Source organism: Podarcis tiliguerta (assembly GCF_965153285.1).
Source record: "Podarcis tiliguerta genome assembly, chromosome: 2".
NCBI lineage: Eukaryota > Metazoa > Chordata > Lepidosauria > Squamata > Lacertidae > Podarcis > Podarcis tiliguerta.
Window position 1 is genome coordinate 16,871,815 of NC_139535.1, and position 21,210 is coordinate 16,893,024.

The following is a 21,210-nucleotide window of genomic DNA, read 5'->3' on the forward strand; positions in this document are numbered from 1 at the left end:
TAAAGCCAAATCTACTGATTTTTTTCCCTTTCTTTTAAAAAAATCTTTTTTATTGGTTCTACAAATAAACACAAGCAAGTAAAAATATATCTCTATGAGATTCTCTGAATCTCGAGACTTCCCCCCATCCCCTTCATGGAGTGTTATTTTGAATATCTACAACTGCATATTCATCCATACTCCAATTTTTATATCAAACCATATTGTCCATAGTAGGGGGGTTTTCCACTTCAAGTGAGTCAAAATCCTGCTCTTGTTTCCATCTGCTTACAGTGGTCTCCTAAGTAACTTATCAATTTCCCCCCATTCTTTTATAGTTTTTATCCTCTTGGCTTCTGAGTTTTACAGTCAGCTTTGCCATCTTGGCATAGTCCATCAGCTTTGTTTGCCATTCTTCACTGGTAGGGACCTTGTCTTCTTTCCATTTCTGGGCTAGTAACATCCGGGCGACTGTTGTTCCATACATAAAGAGTCTTCTGCTCCTTTGGTATGTTGGTACCTGATTTTTTTACTCTCTGAAACAATTTGAGAACCAAAACACAGATATCCTTCAAAAATTTACATTCATCTGAATTTTGCAGTGCAGTCATCAAATATTCACAAAAATGCATGTACTGCATTAAAGTGAACTTATTAGTGAAAAGGACATACAAAAAGCATTATATGCCTGCAGAAAGGTGTACACTATGGAGGAATATCTGTCCTGGTCATAGAGGCATAGCCTGCAATCCAATATTCTTGCTTACTTCCAAAGAACTCAGCGGAATCTATTGCCAAAGAAATGTATACAGGATGGCTGCAGAACTATTGTTGTCTTTGTTTCCTTGGATGTCTTGTTAGTTGAAAGCAACAGGCCTTTCTTTTGATAATAATCCTTCCCTGTTCAGATAGCACCAGAGGGCCACCGATATATGGGACATTCTGTGCAGCATTCAGCTGATCTTTTAAGCCATTTGGATTTGTCTGAAGGTCAGTACGTTGTGTGCCAAAAGGCCCAAGGAACTTCTGCCGCCACCTCTGTTGCTCTTCAGAGCCATCCCAGCATATTGGCAGAGGTGTCCTCTACCTTTCAAGATCCCCCGGGATAAAGCAAGAAGCCAACAAGGTTCCTCCCAGCCTTATACAATGGATGTATTGCTGATTGCCAGGAACACACATCAGATAGTATCAGGTGGCCTGGGACATTCTGTGCAGCATCAACCTCACCCCTGAGCCAACCGAATTTGTCTTAACAATCAGCATGTTGTGCATCAAATATCCAAAGGCAACCACTGCCCTTTATTCCTGCTGCTAGAGCAATACTCTAGCATGTTGCCAGAGGCTTATTGTACCTTCCAAGCCAACCAGAGTGAGGCTAGGAGCCAATAAGGTGCTTCCAGCCTTATGTAAGGGATGTCTTGGGCCCAGCTCCTCATACTGAGCAACACATTGCTGACGAGAGGTTGAGCGCCTTCTGTTTATCGACACTGAAAGCCAGCAGTCTCTCATCTGCCAACCTTCAGAGCAGCTTCTTCATACAAAAAGGATTTCCAATGGGGAAGAGCTTCTTTCTGGATAACCGGGGCCTACATGTGGCTCAGGTCTGCCTGCTTGCGTTCTGTATTCTGCTTTGCCTCAAGTCCGGAGGTAAGTATTATCCCTTCCGTCCCTAGAAGAGGGAAAAGAAAAAGAAGCCACTGGTAAACAGATGTTATTTCTACTCTTCTCTTCCTAAAATGTAAAGGTAAAGGTAAAGGTAAAGGTACCCCTGCCCGTACGGGCCAGTCTTGACAGACTCTAGGGTTGTGCGCCCATCTCACTCAAAGAGGCCGAGTCCAGCGCTGTCCGAAGACACTTCCGGGTCACGTGGCCAGTGTGACATCGCTGCTCTGGCGAGCCAGAGCCGCACATGGAAACGCCGTTTACCTTCCCGCTAGCAAGCGGTCCCTATTTATCTACTTGCACCCGAGAGTGCTTTCGAACTGCTAGGTTGGCAGGCGCTGGGACCGAACAACGGGAGCGCACCCCGCCGCGGGGATTCGAACCGCCGACCTCTTGATCGGCAAGCCCTAGGCACTGAGGCTTTAACCCACAGCGCCACCCGCATCCCTTCCTAAAATGTAGAAATCCTCAAATTTTCTTTTGAACTATGTCATGTATTCGCCAGTTTGGGAGGTGGTGGTGGGGTGAAGAGGGAACCTTTTAAATAGAAAGGCTCACAATGCAAACACACAAACGAGGAAGATGGTTGTTGTTGTGTTGGTAAGTACCGATAAAGCATAGTACCAGCACTCAGCACTCAGTTGGGGCAAGGACTGAGGATGCAAAATGATCTAGCACAAAACATCTCACCATCTTCTAGCAAGAGGGTTTGTCTTGGTACAAAGTGTCTGTAAGGAGTGGATGCTGCCAAAGCTAGCAGAGATAACGCTGCAGGCACACAGCCATTTCTGTTCTGAAGATTTATTGCCAAAAGTTTAAAGCAGTTACAAGAGTTTCAAAAAGCACGTCCATGCCTAGCTCAGTCAGATGACTCGACTGGCAATCTCTTACTCCTCCTCCCCCAACAGGCCCATCTCCTCAGTGCACGCCTCCTACTTCCTCTGTTCTGTGAGTAGCTAGTTCCGGGCACTGGCTCCCCTCTCCCTATTTCCTCCTCTGAGTCGGATGAGAGACTGCTGATGAGCTCTTTAGGCTCTCTGTAATTGCCTCTCTCCCCCCTCAGCTCTTCCAATTCCCTGACAGTGTCGGGCACAGGACCATGGCACAAATCTGCATACAATTTCCACATTCTAATCTATGCACATTGATGGAAATTTAGTCTGACTTTCAAAGAGAAAACCCACTTTCTCTTTTTTCTGGGGTATAACAACAACAAGAAGAAGAACAATTCTGACAGGAACGGACGCGGGTGGCGCTCTGGGGTAAGCCACAGAGCCTAGGGCTTGCCGATCAGAAGGTCGGTGGTTCGAATCCCCGCAACGGGGTGAGCTCCTGTTGCTCTGTCCCAGCTCCTGCCAACCTAGCAGTCCGAAAGCACGAAGTGCAAGTAGATAAATAGGTACTGCTCCAATGGGAAGGTAAACGGCATTTCCGTGCGCTGCTCTGGTTTGCCAGAAGCGGCTTAGTCATGCTGGCCACATGACCTGGAAGCTGTATGCCGGCTCCCTCGGCCAATAAAGTGAGATGAGCACCGCAACCCCAGAGTTGGCCACGAGCTCTCTTAACCAACTACAGGAGCCCAGTTTTGTCACCCCTTGCCTGCAGAGCTGGCAGCCTCTCACCCTTTTTGGAACACCCTCCCTTGTAGAGTCCTCCAGGCAGCAGCTGCTGCTGTCCTTGGTCTCTGAGCTGCCCCCTCCTGCTTCCCAGAGGCACCATTCATCTGTAGAGCTTATAGTCAGGGCTGCTGCAATAAACAGCCATGGAAGCTGTTTGGGAGGCAGAGACATGAGAGCACATCAGAGGAGGGAGGGAAGGAGAGAGGGACAGAGTCCGGTGTTGCCCATGGGACCCCTGACCATCATTCAAGGCACCCCAGGGTGCCACAGCACACTGGTTGAAAGCTACTGCTGTAGGCATTAGCAGAATGTGTATCAATTGGTCCCTCCACAAATGAAGAGGGAAGTGGCTGGGGCCTCACTGGCAGTGTGCTTTGCACCACAGACAACTGCCCATTAGGGAAGAAAATAAGGGCAGTTGTAGGAGGGCTCAGGGCCTGTGGCTCCATAGCAAAGCCCTTGATCTGATTTTGCAGAGACTTGCAATAATGCAAAACTTCCTCTCTTTTGCAGTAGATGCTGTACAATGCAACAAATGCAGTTCAGGTGCCCCAAATGCGCCTTGCAAGCCAAGTACTCTGGTATGTGAAGGATCATTCTGCACATTGATGAAAGTATATGATGGTAAGCAGTCTTCATACCCTCCAACATTTCTCCGATGAAAATAGAGATGTCCTATATAACAACAACAACAACAACAACATTTTTATTATTTATACCGCACCCCTCAGACTGGGTTGCCTCAGCCACTCTGGGCGGCTTCCAATATATAAAAACATCACAAAACATTAAAAAACTTCATTATACAGGGCTACTTTGAGATGTCTTCTAAAGGTTGCATAGTTACTTATCTCCTTGGTTCAGGGTCCGAATAACTCCTTACCCTCCAACATTTCTCCGATGAAAATAGGGACGTCCTAAAAAAAAGTGGGACATTCCAGGATCAAATCAGAAACTGGGACAGCTTCTGTAAATCTGGTATTGTCCCTGGAAAATAGGGACACTTAGAGGGTCTGAGTCTTTCCTGTCTATGTTCGTCTTTTGTGTATGGCCGAAGCTAGGATGATCTGATGTTGAGGTGGACACAGGGCCCCTCTCCTTTCAGTAGTCATAAGAACACAAGAGGAGCCCTGCTGGATCAGGCCTAGGGATTCTGTTTCCACAGTGGCCACACACATCAAGGGCAAAAAGTATAAGAACAATGGAGTGCAAGGTATTCTCAGGTGCAAAACTGTTTTACATATAAATGCAAACAGAGGTGTATATTAGGGAGGGAGAAAGGCCCCAATAGTCACCTTGTATCTGTATCTGACTTGATAATAATAATAATAATAATAATAATAATTATTATTTATACATTGCCCATCTGGCTGGGTTGCCCTAGCCCCTGCGGCTTCAAACACATATAAAAACATGTTGTTTAGTCATTTAGTCGTGTCCGACTCTTCGTGATCCCATGGACCGGAGCACTCCAGGCACTTCTGTGTTCCACTGTCTCCCACAGTTTGGCCAGACTCATGTTTGTAGCTTCAAGAACACTGTCCAACCATCTCGTCCTCTGTCACCCCCTTCTTCTTGTGCCCTCCATCTTTCCCAACATCAGGGTCTTTTCCAGGGAGTCTTCTCTTCTCATGAGGTGGCCAAAGTATTGGAGCCTCAGCTTCACGATCTGTCCTTCCAGTGAGCACTCAGGGCTGATTTCCTTAAGAATGGAGAGGTTTGATCTTCTTGCAGTCCATGGGACTCTCAAGAGTCTCCTCCAGCACCATAATTCAAAAGCATCAATTCTTCGGCGATTAGCCTTCTTTGTGGTCCAGCACTCACTTCCATACATCACTACTGGGAAAATCATGGCTTTAACTATACGGACCTTTGTTGGTAAGGTGATGTCTCTGCTTTTTAAGATGCTGTCTAGGTTTGCCATCGCCTTTCTCCCAAGGAGCAGGCGTCTTTTAATTCTGTGACTGCTGTCGCCATCCGCAGTGATCATGGAGCCCAAGAAAGTAAAATCTCTCACTGCCTCCATTTCTTCTCCTTCTATTTGCCAGGAGGTGATGGGACCAGTGGCCATGATCTTCGTTTTTTTGATGTTGAGCTTCAGACCATATTTTGCGCTCTCCTCTTTCACCCTCATTAAAAGGTTCTTTAATTCCTCCTCACTTTCTGCCATCAAGGTTGTGTCATCTGCATATCTAAGGCTCTTGATATTTCTTCCGGTGATCTTAATTCCATCTTGGGATTCATCCAGCCCAGCCTTTCGTATGCTGAATTCTGCATATAAGTTAAATAAGCAGGGAGACAATATACAGCCTTGCCGTACTCCTTTCCCAATTTTGAACCAATCAGTTGTTCCAGATCCAGTTCTAACTGTAGCTTCTTGTCCCACATAGAGATTTCCCACATAGAGATAAAAACATAATAAAACATTAAACATTAATAGTAACATTCTGACCCAATATAAAAAGTCACAACTTAAACAACTTACAGCATATCAAACAAACATTTAACAATCCATCAGAACCTAATAGTAAACAGTAAAATTAAACATCAGCAAATAGCAATTAAACAGTTTGCCCTTACCAGTGTGGTGTAGTGGATAAGAGCGGTAGTCTCGTAATCTGGTGAACCGGGTTCGCGCCTCCGCTCCTCCACATGCAGCTGCTGGGTGACCTTGGGCCAGTCACACTTCTCTGAAGTCTCTCAGCCCCACTCACCTCACAGAGTGTTTGTTGTGGGGGAGGAAGGGAAAGGAGATTGTTAGCCGCTTGGAGACTCCTTAGGGTAGTGATAAGGCAGGATATCAACCCAAACTCTTCTTCTTCTTCTTCTTCAACCAATCTATAATCTGTAAAGATAAGAGCAAATCACAATGCATAAAATATCACAAAACATATAAATCCATATAAAAGGATCAACTGCTCCTGCCAACCTAGCAGTTCGAAAGCACGTCAAAGTGCAAGTAGATAAATAGGTACCTCTCCAGCAGGAAGGCAAACACTGTTTCTGTGTGCTGCTCTGGTTTCACCAGAAGTGGCTTAGTCATGCTGGCCACATGACCCAGAAGCTGTCTGCAGACGAACATCGGCTCCATCGGCTAGTAAAGCGAGATGAGTGCCACAACCCCAGAGTCGTTCGTGACTGGACTTAACTGTCAGGGGTCCTTTACCTTTTTTTAAAAGGTCTAAGAGAAAAGCCAAGATAGACTGGGTCTCCCCACTTGAAAGCTCCACAGGTTGGCAGGGTGCCACACCCCAGGGCCCCTCCCCCCCCCATGTTTTGAGGAGTGTGACTCACCTGGAGTCATAGCCAAGATTGGATCAGGGGCTTGGTCTACCTCCCGATTCAGAGTAATACCAGAGGGGCTGTGATGGGTTTGGCTTCCCCTGCATCTGGACATGCCAGGACAAGATTAAGAGCATCTGGACAAGCCTCCTTGTGCTTGACAACTCCAGCAGGCTTGGTCTTCTTTTCAGGTGGAGCAACCTTTTCAAGTAAGGGAGCAGACCCAGTGGCCTTGGCCCTCTCAAGTGCATTTAAGCAGGCCAACACCGTGGACCAATGAGGTCCCTCCTTATTGGAGGATGAAACAGGCATGGGAGGACAGAGCTTGCCTTTGATCTTAGGGACCTCCTGTGTCCTTCCTAGGGCCACAATGAATAAATTCAACAGGGGAATGCAAACCAACAATAATTAGAAAAATACACGAAACAAACGGGATCAGCTTGGGAAGTGGGGTGGCGTTTACTGCAGCAAAGGCTTCCAGACTTAGGAAACTGTATTTGGGATCTATTTTAGATCATTGTGGTGGAAATTCTGAGGTTTGAGATTGTTATATTTATTTTCACATGTATCTGCTTTCACCTGATTTTATTTGAACGTTGTTTTTTTAGTAGTTTTAGCACAATAAATTCCAAATTCTATTTTAGGTACATTTAAAAGATGGAGTTCAAAATGTATTTTACTTTGATATGTTCTCTCCTCTTTTATGACATGGCCTATGAACTATCAATCACATTGTCTTCATTCACAAGTTAATACTCACAGAAATCCTTCCCTTTCTCTCTCCAGCTGGTGTAATGACTAAATACTACAAAGACTGTGGCGATGCAAAATCGAAAGCTTACTGTGGAAAAGATTGGGAAAAAGATAAAAAAATACATAAATTGTTATGCTGTGAGACTAATCAATGTAATTAATGATTTAGCAGTGATCCCTGGATCGCAAGAGGTTGCACTAAACTTGGGGTATCTTCCAACCCTCTAGTTCTGTGATTCTGTGAATATTGTATTCCTAAATCATTTCAACCTGTCCAGGGACCTCATGGTAGAGGGTGGGTAATAAATTCTGTGGTGGTGGTGGTGTTATCCTTTCGAGTGTGGATCTCAGAAAGACATAACAGTTTCTTTGTCCTTTCCGCATGGTGGAAGCCAGGTCTTCTTCCGCCCATTGCAATTCAAATGACAGATGAAAGCTCTTTGCAGGTGTTCTGATGCCATCAGAACAAGCAGGCTGCAGGGGAAAGGCAAGACTGCCTCTTCTCCTTTCCCATCCTCATCACCATCTCTGAACTGATGCCCGTCAGTGTGACACAGGGAGCTTTCTGTATTCGTGGAAGGCTCCCGCACCAAAGACCACTCATTTCCCAGAGTCCTAAATGCATGAGAAACCTTCATGAGTACAGAAGCTTTTCCACTTCGCAGCGCACAGTACCCAGCAACGGAATGTCTGTCTATGCATAGCTGTGAATCAAATACTGTATTGGCCTTGCTATAAGCCGCACCCGAATATAAGCCGCCCCTTTAAAAATCAAGGGATGGGGGGATAAAAAAATACAATACCCGAATATAAGCGGCTCCCTTAAAATTCTGCAGGCACTCACACCTGTTCTGTTTTACCGTATGTCTGTTTCAGCAGCAATATCGAAAAAGCCTAAGGCCGTGAATTTAAGCTGCATTTTAACTTTTCACGGTCGGAATTTGGGAAGAGAGTGTGGCCTATTCAGTCCAATACAGTACTCATTCACAGCTTTCCTTCTCCACTGTGCTCTAGGGAGCAGGTCCACTCATTTGTGTTCACTCATTTACACATCATTTCATTGTCTTATTGTTTGAAAAATGACACCCCCCCCCCAAAGTGCAGTTTCCTTCGGAATTGGAGTGGAATGTGGTATTTCTTGATGAGGTCATGGGCACCTGCCAAGCAGTGCTGTGCGCAGTCTGCTTTTCTGGAAACAGCAGGACTCTTTATTTGATTCTCATTTCCAATAAAGCACATGTGGGTCATCCCCATTGGCCACATTCCCCGTATCTTACATTAAGACTATCTTCCAACATTTTGAGGCAACATCGGTAGAGTTCCTGTTTTATAGATTCTTAGCTGAAGAAGATATCATACTTTTTAACCGGATGCTTCAGTGTTTTATTTGGAGTAAAGTTTAAAAGTTGTAATTATGTTTTAATCTATATTTGATGCCCATGTAATTGTTGTTTCTTGATTTTCCCCTTGAAAACACTGTTCTTTGTATTTTCCCTTCCTCAGGGCTCATTTATGTGTGATGCGCTTACATCTGTCATAAACTGAAATGCATTCACTGGTCTTCTGTTAATGTAGTTGCAATAAATATTTCACACTGATTTCAGTCCCTTATATCTGCTCACTGCCCTCTCACCTGCTGGGGGAAAGTGACAGGGCGCACTGTTTTGAGTGTTGGCAAGAAATAGGCAGAGTGAAAAATAAAAGAGAAAAACTCAATTTTGGATTAAAAAACACACACAGCTAAATTCCAGCCTTAGGGGCAGGGGATATATAAACCTCTACTAATAATGAAACTACAGTGGTATCTTGGTTCTCAAACTTAATCGATTCCGGAGGTCTGTTCCAAAACCAAAGCGTTCCAAAACCAGGGTGCGATTTCCCATAGAAAGTAGAATCATAGAATCATAGAATCATAGAGTTGGAATAGACCACAAGGGCCATCGAGTCCAACCCCCTGCCAAGCAGGAAACACCATCAGAGCACTCCTGACATATGGTTGTCAAGCCTCTGCTTAAAGACCTCCAAAGAAGGAGACTCCACCACACTCCTTGGCAGCAAATTCCACTGTCGAACAGCTCTTACCGTCAGGAAGTTCTTCCTAATGTTTAGGTGGAATCTTCTTTCTTGTAGTTTGGATCCATTGCTCCGTGTCCACTTCTCTGGAGCAGCAGAAAACAACCTTTCTCCCTCCTCTATATGCAAAATGGATTAATCTGTTCCAGACTTTTAAAAACATCCCCTAAAACAGCAATTTAACATGAATTTTACTATCTAACGAGACCATTGATCCATAAAATGAAACAATAAACAATGTACTGAAACCACACAATCAATCAATCAATCAATCAGTGGCTGAACTGGGTTCCACACAGTCACAAAAACAAAACAAAAAGAGCCACAGAAACAAAAACACTAAAACAAAATAGCAAAAACAGACAGACCTCAGCGTAACACTCAAAACAAAAGTGTGGCACTCAAATTGGAAGCGTAAAACTCAAAATGGAAGTGTGACACTCAAATCGGAGCACGTTGGGCTTCCGAAAGAAGTTTGCAAACTGGAACACTTACTCCCGTGTTTGTAGTGTTTGGGTTCCAAGTTGTTTGAGTACCAAGGCATTTGAGAACCAAGGTACCACTGTATAGCAATATTAAAATCTAAGGAAAAACATTCATCAGCAAATAATGTTGATAACTCTCTTCATGGTTTCTTCAGCTTCCCACAAAATTATTTCTAAAAGAGTGGCATAATAGTCAGAAGTGATGCAGTCACAGGAGAAAATGGAACACGTGGAATCGCAAGGCCCATTCAGACTTTCACCTCCAAGTATTTTCAGAGAACATGAAGGGAGGAGGAGCCGGAGGACAGACACTAGCCACTCATGCTCGCTCTGCCCTTAGACCACTTCTATGGCATCAGCACCTCATATGTTGATCAAAGGGATTAAAGGAGAAACCCTTGTGTATTCATCTGCATGTTGCCAACAGCTTCCCCGCTGACCAGAGCTAGGGAGGGAGGAGAAATGTGACTCAGATCACATTTAAAACTGAACCTTACAAACCTGTACTTTTCAAAGAAATGTGACAAATGAACCACAGCCTTCCTCCAAAAGTCACACCTGTGGGGTACGTGGGGTAACTGAAGGATTAGGTGAGCAGCCTGGCAGTCATCTTGAACTCACAGCTGTCCATGGAGGCGCAGGTCAATTCTGTGTCCAGAGCAGCTATCTACCAACTCCATCTGGAACGCAGGCTGAGACCCTATCTGCCCACGGACTGTCTCGCCAGAGTGGTGCATGCTCTGGTTATCTCCCGCTTGGACTACTGCAATGCGCTCTGCGTGGGGCTACATTTGAAGGTGACCTAGAAACTACAACTAATCCAGAATGCGGCAGCTAGACTGGTGACTGGGAGTGGTCACAGAGACTGAGCACAATTCAAAATGTTGGTGCTGACCTTTAAAGCCCTAAATAACCTCGGCCCAGTATACCTGAAGGAGCTTCTCCATCGTTTAGCCTGGACACTGAGGTCCGGCTTTGAGGGCCTTCTGGCGGTTCCCTCACTGCCTCAAGTGAGGTTACAGGTAACCAGGCAGAGGGCCTTCTTGGTAGTGGCGCCTGCCCTGTGGAACGTCCTCCCATCTGATGTCAAGGAAATAAACAACTCTCTGACTTTCAGAAGACATCTGACGGCAGCCCTGTTTAGGGAAGTTTTTAATGTTTGATGTTTTATCGTGTTTTTAATATTATGTTGGGAGCTGCCCAGAGTGGCAGTTAGGGCCAGATTAACATCATCATCGTATAGCTGAGAATCACTAACAAAAATGCATTATATTGGGGGAAATTGCCAGCAAATATGTGTATGTCACTCAAAGCTTTGTATAAAACGGTGTGCATTAGAAAACAGTTTGCATTAGAACACTGGAGGATTTTGGTGCAGATTTTTTTTTTTAATCCTGCAGAAATGTAGAGAACTGAATTTAGAATATAAGATTATAAAATGAGACAATTGGATTAGGTCAACCACCCATCTAGTTCACTCAAATGGCCTGTGGTAAAGCCTCAGGCAAGACCCTATGAAACACCCTTCAGATGTCAAGGATATAAAGAACTTTACAACTTTCAGAAGACATCTGAAGGCAGCCCTGTATCAGGAAATTTCTAATGTTTGATGCTTTATTATGTTTTATATATTCTGTAAGCCACCCAGAGTGGCTGGGGGAACCCAGTCAGATGGGTGGGGTAATAATAATAATAATAATAATAATAACAACAACAACAACAACAAGAGCCCTCTCCCCACCTGTGGTTTCCTGCAGAGCCGTAGCTAGGTGATCTTGCGCCCCTGGCAGAACCGTCCAGATTGCGCCCCCTAGCCACAGACAAATTAGCTCCTCTTTCTGCCTTTCCACCACCAATTCAATTCCTCACGCACTTCACCTTCTATCGAATTCTTCCACAGAAAATCCAACATTTAATTTATTATTTCTTAATAAAAGGTTTCAGCAAAGGAAATGACATTTTGATGTGAGTTGACAGTTTTTAAAAAATGTAATTCAGTTGTGAAACCCTTTGTGGATCTTTACGCTTATAATTATTCCCCCTGCATTTCCTTTATGCTTTCAATTTTTGCTAATCTTTTGTCAGGGAATGCTCTGAAGAGGGAGGTTGGGGAACGCAGACGCAGGCAGACCAGCTCAGTTCAGAAGAGGAGGGGGAATATCCACTGACTCCCCTCAGAAGCAGAGAGAGAGAGAGTCGGACTTGCACACAGCAGATGAACAGCAAAGAGAGAAGCTGTCCAGTTTTGAGATAAGGATGAGAGAACCAGAAGGAAGGGGGCAGTTGGGCGTCAATCGAGAGGGTAGAGGAAGCCCCTCAGACTCATTGGTCTGAACGTATCAGAGAACAAAGGAGACAGAGATGGGGAAGAACTTCGTGCTCCTTGCTGCGGAAGTCGCAAGGATGATTCAGAGTAAGTAGCTGTTCTCATTGCTGAGGGTTGCCTGCTTGTGTTGGCAACATGGTGCTGCAATAAAAAGGACTATCAAACTATCAACGGCTCGCTAATTCTTATCAGTGGGCTACTGAAGGGGAAGAGGGACATCTTTAATTATTCCTTACTTCAATTCTTTTAGCCATAAGTTCTACATAGAAGAAGAAGAAGAGTTTGGATTTGATATCCCACCTTTCACTCCCTTTTTAAGGAGTCTCAAAGAGGCTAACATTCTCCTTTCCCTTCCTCTCCCACAACAAACACTCTGTGAGGTGAGTGGGGATGAGAGACTTCAGAGAAGTGTGACTAGCTCAAGGTCACCCAGCAGCTGCATGTGGAGGAACGGAGACGCGAACCCGGTTCACCAGATTACGAGGCTACCACTCTTAACCACTACATCACACTGGCTCATCAATACATCAATCCTACTCATGAAATTATTTGTTTACAATAATTTTTCAAATAAACTATATGCTTCACCCATTCTTTATTAAAGGTTACCTCTTGCTGGTTTCTTTTTTTAAAAAATAATATTTTATTAAGTTTTTGCATAACATCACAAAAGGAAAAAATAAAAAATAAAAATAAAAAAACAAAAAAACCAGCTAAAAACAGTTCAATCTTTCATAACATATCTTGCATTTGCTTGTTTCCCAGACCTCCCCACACCTCCCCTCTTTGTATTCCAGTTCAATTTATTTGTTCAGCAAATCCTTTCCCTCTTTACCTTTATCCTTGTCTTGATCTTAATATATTATAACTTTAGCTTTTCACCTGTTAACATTCCATTTTTGCATATTCCTTCATAACATTATTACTAAAAACCCCTTAACCTCAATCCAATATCATTCTAACATTCATTAATTTTGCAATATTTCTGTAAATAGTCTTTAAATTTCTTCCAATCTTCTTCCACCAACTCTTCTCCCTGGTCTCGGATTCTGCCAGTCATTTCCGCCAATTCCATATAGTCCATCACCTTCATCTGCCATTCTTCCAGAGTGGGTAGTTCTTGGGTCTTCCAATCTAACAATTCTGTTTCCAATTTTGATTTTTCCACCTGGAAGCCAATTTTCTTATCCAATTTATATGCCTCCATTATCTGATAATAATGAAGCCAATCTCGCACTTTGTTTTTTAGCTTTTCAAAACTCTGCAATTTCAATTTATCTCCTTCTTGTTCCTCCATATTTGGCCTCCATATTGAGCTTTTTCTCAGCCTTCGCTTCCATCGGTGACAACAACCTTGAGGTTTTATTTTCAAGTAGGTCTTTATACCTTATCCAGACATTAAACAATGCTTTCCTGACAATATGATTTTTAAATGCTTTATGCACTTTGACCTTTTCATACCACAAATATGCATGCCATCCAAATGCATTATTGAAACCTTCTAAATCCAAAATGTCTGTGTTTTCAAGAAGCAGCCATTCTTTCAACCAGCAGAAAGCTGCTGATTCATAATAAAGTTTAAGGTCTGGCAGGGCAAATCCACCTCTTTCCTTTGCATCTGTTAGTATTTTAAATTTTATTCTTGGCTTCTTGCCCTGCCAGACAAATCTAGAGATGTCTTTCTGCCACTTCTTGAAGCAATCCATTTTGTCAATAACTTGCAATATTTGAAACAAAAATAACATTCTAGGCAATACATTCATTTTTATCGCTGCAATACGGCCTAGCAGTGAAAGCTTCAAATTTGACTAGATTTCTAAGTCTTTTTTCACCTCTATCTAACATTTTTCATAGTTGTCTTTAAATAAGTTCCCATTCTTAGCTGTCATATTAATCCCCAAGTATTTCACTTTCTTAACCACTGTTAAACCTGTCTCATTCTGAAACCTCTCTCTCTCAGTCCCTGTTAGATTTTTTTCTAAAACCTTTGTTTTTAACTTATTCAATTTAAATCCTGCAACTTGACCAAATTCTTGAATCAGTTCTAAAACTCTTTTAGTATTAGATTCTGGCTCCTGTAAAGTCAAAACTAAATCATCCGCAAATGCTCTTAATTACCTCTTGCTGGTTTCTAACTGTTCCCATGAGCTTTGCCATTTTGGCATAGTCAATTAATTTTATCTGCCACTCTTCCTTGATCGGGACTGTATCTTCTTTCCATCTGGGCAGCAATGGTCACGCACATAAAGATTTTTTTTCTGATCCATCGGGTTCTCCGCACCAATTATTCCTAAAAGAAAAGTTTCTGCTTCCTTAAAAAAAAAAAATCTTCAACAGTTTTTTTCAACTCATTATAAAACATTTCCCATAAATCTTTTACTACTATACACATCCACCACATATGATAAAAGAGACCCTCTTTCTCCTTACATTTCCAGTATACATTTGATTTCGATTTATACATTTTAGCTAATTTACTAGGGGTTAAATGTCATCAATACATCATTTTTGTACAGTCCCCCCCCCAAAGTATAGCATGCTGTACATTTTAAATCTGCCAGGGCAGGATGCTCCGTGGGGCCTCCAAGGAGTCTGCCTGCCTCCTCCCACTCAGCGGCCCTACATTTGGGGGGGGGGGAGCAGCAGGCAGACCCAGGAGAGACGTGTGGCTCGGGCACACTGCAGGCCCCGTGGTGAGTGCCACCTAGTATTTTGTCAGCCCCCTCAGTGGTGACACCTGGGGCAACCTGCCCCCACCACACACCCCTTCCTCTGCCCCTGTATCTTCCCATCACTTTCCTAACCACAGGTATTGATGCAGCCTGGGCATTGGTAGATTGGCATCCACGCTGTAGAGTCACAAAATTCCAATAAGAAGCAAACAAATGGCAGCTGGTATGATTACAGTGATTGTTGCGTTTGCAAAGTAAAGGAAGGACTGGACCCTGATTAAAATAAGACACGAGGCTTTGACCAGCAAGGCTCTCGGAGAAAAGTGCGTACACCACACCCCTCACTAGGCCATTTTATTAGCAAAAGAATCTTTTACACAGTGCTCGTAAGAACCAATCATATTTCCTCTGAGCAATTCATCAAACCCTACGTGGGGAAAAAGTTACACTAAAACACTAATTAGCATGCATATATTTTGGGGTAAATAACTTGAGAACTACAAAGGGGTAGTAAATAAGTTGAGAACTACAAAGGGGTAGTAAATAAGTTGAGAACTACAAAGGGGTGCATCTGGCAACCCCAGAGGTGAGAAATAAACATGATAAGAAGGATGGCCAGAAAGACCAGATCACTACCACCTTCATGTGAGATCTGTTTCCTGGCTCCAAGATTAACATCCTAAAATAAATATATAAGAAACTACTTCAAAGAACTTGCCCACTATCTTTATGGCATGGGATGCCTGCCTGGCAAAGCAACTGCTGTGTACTGCTGTGTACGTGACGTGAGGAGAGAAAAATGGGCAGTAGGGTCTAAAGGGCCAGAGATGCAGAGGTGTAGATTGATCAAAAATCATATCAAAATAGTTTAAACCCAGTCAACGCAATGCTTTCATTGCTGACACAGATGGCTTACTCTATATCTGTTATAATTCCTCATAGCAATCCCACCTGATCACTACATCTCTGGATATTTGCACTCCTACAGTGACCTGTGTGTTTGAGTATGCTTTAAAATAGACGGGCTGTTTAAAGAACTCATAGGGTGGCGCAGTGGGTTAAACCACAGAGCCTAGGACTTGCCGATCAGAAGGTCGGCGGTTTGAATCCCTGCGATGGGGATGAGCTCCTGTTTGCTCAGTCCCTGCTCCTGCCAACCTAGCAGTTCGAAAACACGTCGAAGTGCAAGTAGATAAATAGGTACCGCTCCGGCGGGAAGGTAAACGGTGTTTCCGTGTGCTTCTCTGGTTCACCAGAAGCAGCTTAGTCATGCTGGCCACATGACCTGGAAGCTGTACGCCAGCTCCCTTGGTCAGTAAAGTGAGAAGAGCAGCACAACCCCAGAGTCGGCCACTACTGGACCTAATAGTCAGGGTCCCTTTACCCTTTAAGGAACTCATACCCCTTAGCACAGCACTAGCATATTCAAATGGTTCTCCTTGTACTCAGCATCCAAGATCAAATGGCCTCACTCAACTGACTAACCAGAAAACCAAGCTACCTGCCTTCTGACTCTCCCCTGTCGCAAGCATCAACCCCAGCTTTGATTTATGTGACTCAACCAACCAAGAAATATGGAGGTGGACAGGGAACCCATTAAAAGGAATAAATATTCCCTTCACATAAGATAGTATCTGAGGTCTGGGACAATCTTTATAGCTTCCTGCTGATCCCTCCATAGCTTATTCAGATTTGTCTCAATGATCAGTACACCATGTCCCAAACAGCTTGAGGGAACTGCTACCACATCCCTGCTGTTTAAAACCACCAGAGCGTATTGCCAACTGATGTGTAGCTGACTAACGACTTATTGGCTGGAAGCCAGCTCTGTAGTTTCTCAGTTGACAGCCTTTAAAAGCAGTCTCTTCATTTTAGAGAAAGCTTTCCAATGGGGCAAGGCTTCTTTCTTGACAACCGAGGCCCACGAATGGCTCAGGCTTGGCTGCTTGCATTCTGTGTTTTACTTTGCCTCAAGTCTGGAGGTAAGTCTCCGCATTACTGAGAGCCAGTGTGGTGTAGTGGTTAAGAGCGGTAGACTTGTAATCTGGTGAACCGAGTTCGCGTCTCCGTTCCTCCACATGCAGCTGCTGGGTGACCTTGGGCCAGTCACATTTCTCTGAAGTCTCTCAGCCCCACTCACCTCACAGAGTGTTTGTTGTGGGGGAGGAAGGGAAAGGAGAATGTTAGCCGCTTTGAGACTCCTTTGGGTAGTGATAATGTGGGATATCAAATCCAAACTCTTCTTCTACTACCTCAGGATTGTTAAAACAGAAAGCAGTCCCCTAGTTATTGTATGTTATTCCTCCACCTCACTTCCTAAAATGGAGAAATCTCCAAATGGGCTTTGCAGCATTGGTGTCAGTACTCGGCATGTTTGGGTAAATGTTGAGTTTGTGTCAGAGCTCAGTTCTGCGGACAGCAGTGTGCCCTCTTTTTCTTTTTAAATCTCTTGTCCACCATCAAGGAGAGGAACACAACCCTCCACAGGACCAAGCCACAAATATGCCTACAATTTCAACTCCTATGCCCCACAAATAAAAGGACACATTCTACTCATGTAAAAAAATGCTGATTCCTGACCATCTGCGGGCCAGATTTAGAAGGCGATTGGGCCTTAGTTTGCCTACCCATGAGTCCTAGAACAAAGCCCCTGATTTGGTGAGTTGTAAAGTAATGTTTTCAGGAACAAACAATAAAATCAAAACCTCCTCTCTTTTGCAGTAGATGCTGTAAAGTGCAAAAAATGCAGTTCATTTGCTCCAGGCCCAATATGCAGTGAGGGTTTTGAGGAATGTGAAGGAGAATTCTGCGGCTTGACGGAAATGTACAGTGGTAAGGAGATTTTCCTCTTTAAATTCTTTGTTTGTGTGATTAGGGGGGCGCAGGGCACCTGTCTTCTCAGTGGTCATAAGGAGCCCTGCTAGATCCAACCAAAGGTCTATCTAGTACAGCATTCTGTTTCCAAGTGGTCAGAAGAACCACACGTAGCCATCATAGCTATGAAGGACTTGCTGACAAATTTATTGACAGCTGCACAAATTATGATAGCTAGGAAGTGGAAGGGGCAAGCAGAATACAAAATGGAAGAATGGTATAAAGAGGTGTGGGATATAGCCAATAATGATAAATTAACATGTGCCTTTAAGGTAAGACGGGGAATATGCAGTGAAAATGGTTTCGAGAAGATATGGAGGGTGTTTGTAGAATTCATACTGTTAAAACAGAAAGGGGTCAAACCATCGCAAGAGGTGTTGAAATTTTGGGAGGTTTGATAGTTACAATGGAATGGTCTTGGTGTGGGGTGCACATTTTAATTCTTATTTATTTATGATTATTACTTTGTCATAATAATGAAGAAGAAGAATCACACAATCATGGAACTTTAGAAATAGAAGGGATCCCAAGTGTTATCTACTTTAGGAGTTGCCACTTTTTAAAAAGTGAAAATCCGGACACCAAAGTAAGTTTTGGAGGTTTTCTAAAAGAGATTTGCCAAAATAAATTGGAGTTTCCATATGTCTGGGTTTCCCCAGACATTTTACCGATTACTGAAAATCCCTCCCCCGATGCAATTTCTGAGGGTCAAATCCCAGATATGTCTGGGTAAACCTGGACTTTTGGCAGCCCTAATCTAGTTCAATAGGGCAGTGGGTGGCACTGTGGTCTAAACCACTGTGCTGCTTGGGCTTGCTGATCAGAAGGTCAGTGGTTTGAATCCCCACAACGGGGTGAGTTCCCTTTGCTCGGTCCCAGCTTCTGCCAACCTAGCAGGTCGAAAGCACGCCAGTGCAAGTAGATAAATAGGTACCGCTCTGGTGGGAAGGTAAACGGCGTTTCCGTATGCTGCTCTGGTTTCGGTGTTCCATTGCACCAGAAACAGCTTAGTCATGCTGGCCACATGACCCGGAAAAACTGTCTGTGGACAAATGCCGGCTCCCTCGGCCTGTAAAGCAAGATGAGGGCTGCAACCCCAGAGTCGTCTGCTACTGAACTTAACTGTCAGGGGTCCTTTACCTTTACCTTTTTAAATCTAGTTCAAGCTCTTTTTATTGCTTAGTTTGAATCTCCTTTCTTATAATTTGAACCCACTGGTATGGGGTCTACCATCTGGAGCAGCAGGAAAAAACACCTTGATGCATCTTTCATGTGACAGGCCTTCAGCTAGTTGAAGATGATTATCACATCACATCTCAGTCTTTTCTCCTCCAGGCTAAACATACCCAACTCCCTCAACTGTTCCTCATAAGGCTGAGGTGCACTATTCTGCAGCATATATCAGGAGCGCTGCCCTGGCAGCCATAGTCCCTGCTTCCCAGGGAAACCAGAGCCTCCATGCTTGCGTGGTTCCACTAGCTTTGGAAATAACGGGGTCCTTGCCAGATTCTGTGCTTCTTGGAAGAAATGAGATCAGTAGCAAGAGGCCACAAGGGGTCCACAACCATATGTCAGGAGTGCTCTGATGGTGTTTCCTGCTTGGCAGGGGGTTGGACTCGATGGCCCTTGTGGTCTCTTCCAACTCTATGATTCTATGATTCACAGGAAGCCCTGCTTTGGTGCCTCAAAAGCAGCTCATGGACAGACAGATATTTTAAAATAGTTACTTAAGCAGATGACATGTTAGACAGCGATTGAAAAGGAAGCTTTTCATTCCAAGGAACAAATGGGTATGTCAATTGAACATGGACGTCTTTTGCAGTAAGGGCTTCCAGACTTAGGAAAATGAATTTGGGATCAATTTTAGATCATTGTGGTAGAGATTCTGAGATTTAAGATTATAGATTTATTCTGGCATGCATCTCTCCCATCCTTTAACTTCATTTTATTTTAATGTCGATTCCCCGCCCCCTTTTTTTAAAGCAAATTAAGAATCAAAATTCTGTTTGAGGTATTTTACTTGGATGTGTAGTAAACCTTTGTGCATTTTGGTATGTTCTCCTTTCTCTTGCTATGGTCCATGGACTAGGCTAATAAAATCACATTCATTCAATGAACGTTAGAATGACGCTGGATTGAAGTTAAGCGGTTTATAGTAACAAGGTTTTGAGGTATTATGGAAAAATGGAATGTTAAAGAGAGGGATAGGTAAGGTTAAAATATTATGATAATAATTGAGATAAAAGTAAAGAGGGAAAGGATTTGCTGAACGAACAATTATATTGGAATACAAAGGAGGGAGGTGTGGGGAAATCTAAGAAACAAGCTAAAGCTAGAATGGTTTTGAAAGATGAAGCTGTTTTTAACTGTTGTTACTTTTTGTGTTTGTTTTTATTTGTTACTGTTTTTTCTTTGTACTTTTCTTTGTTCTGTTTCTACTATATTGTGAAAAATTTAATAAATATTATATATATATATATAAAAAATAAAATCACATTCATTCAAATGCAAATGCTTTCCTTTCTCTCTCCAGTCCAAACCGGTGAATTACGAGTAGTCCACAAATCCTGTCCTCCTGAATCCTTCAGAAAGTACTGTGGAACAGTTTCGACGAGATACAATCACGTTAAAAAGAAAATAGATTGCTGTTTTACTGACTTTTGCATTGAGTGATTTTAATATTGTATTCTTAAATTGGTTGTGGTTGTAATAGTTATGCTGTTAGGTGTAAATCTCACAAAGACATTGCATTAAAAGAGTTCATGCTCTTGCTCCATCATGGAAGCCAGGAAGCCCTGTTTTAATTGGACAAACCACAGAAAAGGATATAGAATATATTAGCCTGATTTTTATTTGTTTATTTTTTTTAAAACCACTATCCAAGTCAAAATTTCCATCTATGTTCTCAAGCTAAGACGCCTAATTTTGCTATCTTTCTGTCATTGTTTCTAAGGTTCTCCCTTCCCCACTGTTATCTAGTACAACGCTAAAGCCTTTGAACAGTTCTGATGTTAAGGCAACTTGCCAACTTGTCTTCTTCAGGAGTAAGCTGCATTGAATTCAGCAAAGCTTACTTCTGAGTACACAGGCTCAGGATTTTGCAGTTGCAAGATTTTGTAGACAGATTCCTCAGTCTTTCTCAACCATTTGATTTAAATATATAACTATGCCGTGTGCCCAAGAATAAGCTGTGCTGAATTCAACTGAGTTTGATGATGAGTGGCTAGGCTGGGGATTTTGCGTGTGGTATATCTCCTACTGATACAATCCCAGTTCTCTTCAATTATTACTTTTAAATTAGTGTAGGAGGCAGACCCTACAGGTGAACTGGAAGATTCGCAGTGGCTTAAGATCTGGTCCACGTATACCTTTAGGTCCAGGTCTGCTGACAGAGTCATGGGAACAAATAGAACAAAACTCATTTCATCCCCTCTCCGTAAGGCAGACCAGAAATCTTTTTGTGTAGTGATGAAAATGTGTCAATA

The 21,210-nt window shown here is 43.2% G+C and overlaps 2 long non-coding RNA genes across 2 annotated transcripts; both read left to right on the plus strand.

The window, feature by feature from the left end:
• Positions 1–3,294: 3,294 nt before the first annotated feature.
• On the plus strand, positions 3,295–8,898 carry LOC310671063. Its single transcript, XR_014507734.1, has 2 exons — positions 3,295–3,884; positions 7,329–8,898. It is a non-coding gene; the product is annotated as an uncharacterized lncRNA (long non-coding RNA).
• Positions 8,899–16,661: 7,763 nt separating this feature from the next.
• Positions 16,662–20,960, plus strand: LOC310671092. The gene is made up of 3 exons (XR_014507772.1): positions 16,662–16,833; positions 17,573–17,683; positions 20,259–20,960. It is a non-coding gene; the product is annotated as an uncharacterized lncRNA (long non-coding RNA).
• Positions 20,961–21,210: the final 250 nt, after the last annotated feature.